General features: G+C 42.9%; 1 pseudogene; it reads right to left on the bottom strand.

Moving 5' to 3' along the window:
• Nucleotides 1-1181: 1181 nt before the first annotated feature.
• On the bottom strand, nucleotides 1182-2788 carry LOC147895378 (aspartic proteinase nepenthesin-2-like; annotated as a pseudogene).
• Nucleotides 2789-6878: the final 4090 nt, after the last annotated feature.

Below are 6878 nucleotides of genomic sequence, written 5' to 3'. Positions count from 1 at the left end.
ATGAATTGATGTTATATTATAACAAGTAACACGAAATTTCACGGTTTAAACTTTATTTATGTATACAAGATGTATGTTTCATATGTATATAACTTTGAGTACATTGTAGCAAACAATGACATGTAGACATATTTATTTAATTTTAAAGACCATAATATATATTTTAGTATTAAAAGTTACACCCAAATGTATTTCCTATACTAAAACTATGTTCAAAAAAATTAATACCATTAGAAGTAGATTTTTTTCAAGAGCTATATGCTTAAAATTCATTCATCCAATAGTTTGTATGAGTCAAAACATCAACTATGCAAGTTTTGAAAAGAAAATAGAGGCTTTGTCATAACTTTTTCTCTATGGATGTATTTTTACCATGCTCTTGAACAAGTCAAAAATAAATGTCTTGAAGGGTACTTACATTGGATAGAAATTCAAACCACTAAAAAATAAATTTGGAACCCTAAAAAGGATAATTTTATGTCATGTTGAGCTACCAAACTAGTGAGGATACCTCAATATGCCATTGGAAAAGTCAAATGTACAATATGACACCATGAATGGTACCATTCCGGATAAGGATTTGTTGGCACTCATTTAGAAAATGTGAAAGATACTGGCAACAAGGCTTGTGGAGGCTTGGTCAAGGAGATAGTGGCTGAATAGTTGTTGATATGCTCATGGATGTCAAAAGGCCCCCGCAATTATTTCAAAACCTTCTTAGAAAGGAAAATTAGGATTCTATTCATAATGTAAACAATAGTTGCTACTCCTTTAGCCCAATAGTAAATGCCAAGCATGAGAGCAATCACTCTTATGACTCCAGCTAAGGATAGTCTTTGCATGAATTAATGGATGTGAAGGATGCCTTCTTGCATGGTGATTTATAAGAAGAGGTATACATGATGTAGCCATCAGGATATGGGGAGGATGTTTGCACTGATTATGTTTTCAAGTTGTGCACCCAAATACACACACACACACACACATAGAGAGAGAGAGAGAGAGAGAGAGAGAAAGAGAGGGAACATTTTTTCCTACTAAAACTAATGCAAAGGCTTAGGAGAGATTCAATTTGAAAATCTCTAAAAAGCATTCAAATATTGAGACTTAAAAATAAAACCTAAAATTTTATTCCTTGAAATTAAAGGCAACTAAGGTTGCAACCGTGAGACCTTACGAAACTAGGTTTTTAACTGTGCTTTGTACTTTATAGACCGATGATGGCCTTCAACACATAAAGGTTTATGTTCATTGTCAAAGGCTACCCAGTTATTGTGCAAACTAACAGCACCGATAACAAAATCAGCAAATGTAACTCCAGGTTGTTTCTCAACGAACGGCCAACACATTCGACGAAGACCAGGTTGGGAAAAGTATACGAGGCCACTGCCGGCTGTACTCAACGTGTATATATTCCCATCCGCGAATTGAAAAGATATGGCTGGCAAAGCCAGATCTGTTGGATAGCTCCAGCATGTGTCCAGCCCATGCGGCCCAGGAGGCACGATCCAGTCAGGAGGTCCCAGAATTGGTAGCATTGCTGCCCTCCATGCATCTCGGAACGGAATGTATGCATCCGTGGTGATGATTGACAACATGTCGCCCGAGTCTATAATCACCCCGCCTGTGTCATCAGTTGTATTGATGTCAAACACTCCAGCTGGGATGTTCACATTTTGACCACTTACTAGAAAATCAATAACCTCTACGTAATAAAACACAGACAGTCCTTCTTGTAGCAAGTCCGTTTCGTAAAAAGGGGCCGCTGCACAAAAATGCCAGCTGCAATGTTAGCTCAACGGACTGCAAGGCGAGGGATGCAAGAGAATAGACGTTACGACTGTAAATGAGAAGAGCAGAACAGATGATTGTCTAGAGTTTTACGTGGGAAAGAATTGTCTCCAAAATAAAGAGCACCGGAATATGGGTTGGAGCCAATGGAAGGAAGGCAGAACGAGAAAGCAGGGATGACTTGCAGGCCTGTAGATAATTGCTCTGGCCATGACAAGCCTCTTCCATATCCTAAGCCAAGGATTCCTGAGGTTACGGTGGCAACACCAGCCCGGTTCGACACCCCGCAGCCAAACAACATGGGATTGATGGCCATCGGAGTATTTGGCGGCTGTCGAGAAGCATCCCAGAAAGTGAACCTCTCTCTGGAAATGTATCTGAAGGATCGTGTTCCGTCACTATATTCGATAAGGTAACTGCAGCTACGAGCGTCCGCACCCTGTCCGATATCCTGGCGTTGCACCTGCTCGCAGTAAGCATCGCCCTGAACTTGGATAGAGAAGGTGGTGGACTGAACCGAATCGTATATAGGGAGGGCCTGCGTGTAGCAGGGATTTCAAGGTTTGCACTGAATCCACGGCAAATCGCTGTCGGTATCCAGGACCATGAAGATGGGTTGAACGAGCCCCGTCCCCGGAGCTGAACCGATGCCCAGCTGAACGTAGTACTCGGAAACCGATCCCCCTCGGAATTGACCCGTGGTGACGGGGCCCCAACGGATGTTTGGAATGGCTTTGTCTGAAAATTGGGTGGTTTGTGTTCGATTAAAGCGGCTGGCGAGCCGGTTAAATCGATGCTGCGAGATGCAAGCATCGTCACAGTCAGGTGGGCGAAATGGGGAATGCGGATCGAAGATATGGCGGACGATGAGGCGGAGTGGTTGATGTGGGTTCATTGATGGGCTAGGAGAAAGGTCAGGAAAAGCTGTTGTAGTGGCTGCAACCGCCATATAAGCCAGCTGCAAAAAGAAAACGAAGAAGAAGCTGCTGTTACACATATTGGCTGTAACGTGCAAAGTAAGATGATAGCACCTGTATGATCAGTGTGCATCTAAATTATTTATACAAGGGAGGCTTCAAAACCTTGCCTCGTTGAGTACATTGCTGTGTTTACTGCCCAGAATATTCTATCGGATATCCCTCCTCGGTTTGGTCGCTCGTCTTGTTGTTGTCACCTGACACGAGGTTTAATTGATTTTAAAATGTTAAGCTAGCAGCATATATTAAAACCTGTTGAGAGCATCTTAATCCTGATAGGAGGTTTAAGTGATTTTAAAATGTTAAGAAGTTAGCACCCGGGGCTGCACATATTAAAACCAATTGAGAGCTGCATTTCCAAACAAGTTTTAATTGGCTATACATCTCATCTAGAGTTCTAGCTCCAATGAATTTCATGACTATGGTTTCTTGATTAACTAGTACACTCCAACCTCCTAGAACTCCAATGAATTTCATGACTATGGTTTCTTGATTAACTAGTACACTCGAGCCTCCTCCCTGCAACAAATGACAAAGGAAACTAAATCAAAATTCAATGCAAGTATTGTTAGATATCAATTCTCTACTCTCATGTAACTACGCAGGAACCAGCTAACTCTACTTGTAAGCCCCCCATATGAGGAGAAGGCATTTGAGTAGCTCGGTTATTCGATAGGTCCTGGTCTGGACACGAGATGGGGGCCATTCATCACTGGCTATAGCAACCCTGATTCCTTAGCATCTAGCCTCCATCCTTTACTGTTTCCAGCTTGCCATCGAAGCTTCTTTCATAGGAGCGCATGGTTGGGAGGTAGTGCCATCTATTGTATCAGTTCTACAGTAATCAAATTTTTGATTCTCCATACTATCTGTTTTTCTCTCTTGCATACGAGATCCTGTTATCTGTTGAGTACAGACGTTGTATTGTTTTCTTACATGGTATCAGAGCCTGGACTCTAGCAAGAAGATTTGGTAGTGTGTTTCTGTTTGCGAGCAGATTGTGAGAGATGGCCCAGCCCACAAGACTGTGAATCCCACCGTTCGGTGAAAGCAGAAAGTTAGACGGCTCTAACTATCCACTCTGGGAGTTCAAGATGAACACCATCCTAAGTGCATATGAGCTTTGGGACACCGCTACTGGGGTGGACATGAGGCCGGTTGCGAGACCGGATCCACGCAATGCAAGACAACAGATAGTACCAATTGCAGATGAGATTCTCGTGTGGACAAGAAGAAATGTAGATGTGCTGCGTTTTATTGTCTGCAGTGTAAGTGATTCTGTCATGGCATTAATTCAACATGTCACCACAACGGAGGAGGCATGGACTCAAAAGGAGTGTGACCTGTAGATGTTTTATGAGTGATGTTGTAAGCCCACATGGCTTCAGTGACCTACTGATCCCACTGGCTTCTGTTCCCTGTAGCCATTTTTCCCTGGTTTTATAAAGGAGGCCATTGGTCTGCTCCATTTGACCCATGGATGCTGGATAATAGATGCACGAAGTGCGATGACCAAATTCCCCATGAGCAATTCCACTGCTTCATTTAAGAATGGACTCCCATGGTCAGATACTATTTCCATGGGTGTCCCAAACCTTATGCAGATATGTTCAAATATGAAATTTGAAACTGCCTTACCATTGCGGGGAGGGCGATAGCTTCAGCCCACTTAGTGACATACTGAGTGGCTACCAAAACATACTTCTTTTTGTGGGCAGTCATGGGCAAGGGCCCGACAAAATTTATTCCCCACTTCTAAAACGCATGGATGGACATCACTGGATGATGTTGCCCAGGACGCAAATCCTTCCTACCAAAGAATTGGCATGGTTCACAGGTTTTACAATACAAAGTGATGTCCTTGAACAAGGTTGGCCAATAGTATCCAGCATGTAAAATCTTCTTAGATGTAAAGTCACTGGCATAGTGGCCTCCACAAAATCCATCATGATAATGCTTCAATACCTTAGGCACTTCATCTGCATCAATGGCCCGTCTTAGTACCCCATCCATGCCTTGACGGTACAAGACCCCATCAAAGAGAGTGTAGCGCCTACTATCTCTTTGGATCTTCTTTCTCTCATAGCTAGTACTTTTTGGAGGAAAGGAGAAAGCAGTCAGAAACCTGTAGATACCACCATACCATGGATCCCCAACTTCTATGGCCGCTACAAAGGTTATGTCAAGGCACTCCTCTAAATCAATCAAAGCATTCTTCAAGTTGGAACAACCCCCTTGTACAATTTTGAAAGAAAAATCATATTCTTATAGAACTGCCAACCATTTGGCCAACCGGCCCATGGGATTTGGTGATTGAAGAACTTGCTTTGCAAGACCAGTGCTAGTGAGTATAATGAAGGACTTTCCAACCACATAATTCTTAAATTTCTCAATGTAGAACACGAAAGACAAGGCATGCTTGTCAGCCTTTGAGTAGCATCATTCGGTGTCAAACAATTGTCGAGAAGCAAATCGAACGGGATACATGAACTAATCCTCCCCTTTTTAGAGAAGAATACTTGCCAAAGTGTGCTCACCAAACCCAGGATTGATATAGAAAGTCTTTGACCAATCTGGATTGCATAGAATGGGTTCAGAAGCCAGAGCACTCTTGATTTGTACAAAGCCATGATCACAATCCTCATCCTAAGAGAAATCAACTCCATCTTTTAATATCATAGTCATGGGTCGCATCAAAGTAGCATATTGATCAATGAAGTGGTGATAGTATCCTGCTAGATTGATAAATGAGCATACCTGACATTTGGTTGTTGGCGGGGAGAGCTTGAGGATAGCTTCTACCTTCTTGGGGTCAAGCTTGATGCCCTCAGATGTGATAATATGTCCTAGTAGCCTCCCTTGAGTGGCTCCAATGGTGCATTTCTCCGAGTTGAGATTGCCATTTGCATCATTGACCCTTTGGAAGGCCAACCTATCCTTCATGACGTGATCCTTACGTGAGAAGAATATACAAAAATTATCTAAAAACACCTCCAAGAGATCCCCCAAATAAGGAGCAAACACCATCTGCATAAATCTTTGAAAGGTAGCAGGAGCATTGGTGAGGCCAAATGGCATCACTTTGAATGCGAATGTCCCCCAAGGTGTGGCAAATGTGGTTTTAAGCACATCTTCTTCGGCAATTCTGATTTGATAAAGCCTAGAGTAACAATCACAGAAAGTATACATCTCATGACCACTTATCTTCTCAAGAATGAGGTCTTGAAAGGGCAAAGGATGATGATCCCTCTTGGTGGCCACATTTAGTTTCTTATAGTCAATGCAGACCCGCCACTTGTTTTCTTTGGGGTGACTACCACTCGTGAAACCCATTCAGTATTGTGAACCGAAACAATAAACCCAGCTTCTACAAGTTTCTGCAACTCTGAGCACAAAGCATCAGTCTGTAGGGGCCCTAATCTCTGATACTTTTGAGCCACAGGCTTCGCATTAGGCTTCAGCTCTATCTTGTGCTCTATGGCAGTCACATGGCGAAGGTGGCGGTAACTAGTTGCAAAGAGGTCAGGGAAATCTTTAAACATTTCTAGGAACTCATCTTTCTAACTTGGAGTGAGGTCTCAGGAAAGCATAGATTCAAGCTATTGAGGACTAGCTGCTACCTTTTCTGCAGGTGGTAGTGTCGGAGACACCCCCATCATGTAAACTTCCTCCTCTGAGAACTCCTCCCCCCCGTCTGATTCTTCCATTGATTCAGACACCGAGGACGAGAGAGTATCACTATCTTGCTCCTCTTCTTCTTCTGGTTCTGTGGCACATGGTTGCATCGAGTCCTTAGAAGCACCAAAAGACATGTGTCCTGTCTTCCAATAGCTGATTGCATCACTCTTTCTCAACCATGGTCTCTTGAGTATGGCGGGGTAACTCCTACCTGTATCTTTACATAGGAATTGACGGTGGTGGTCAACCCATTGAAAGTGAGTGATGGGCAAATCCTCAATGACTCCCAGGATGGTGAGAAGTTGACCATCTGCTACCTTGATTCGAGTGGAGGAATGCCTTGTACATTTCAAATTCAATTTCTTCATGATTCAGGGCACCATGATATTACCATAAGCATGAGCTTATGCGGAAACTTAAGCATAAGCTCAT

This window comes from Dipteris shenzhenensis, chromosome 13, assembly GCF_047967505.1.
Source record: "Dipteris shenzhenensis isolate YYH24624 ecotype China chromosome 13, Dip_SZ_1.0, whole genome shotgun sequence".
Taxonomy (NCBI): Eukaryota; Viridiplantae; Streptophyta; class Polypodiopsida; order Gleicheniales; family Dipteridaceae; genus Dipteris; species Dipteris shenzhenensis.
The sequence above is the reverse complement of the archived record's forward strand: the minus strand, read 5'-3'. Positions and strand labels throughout refer to the sequence as shown.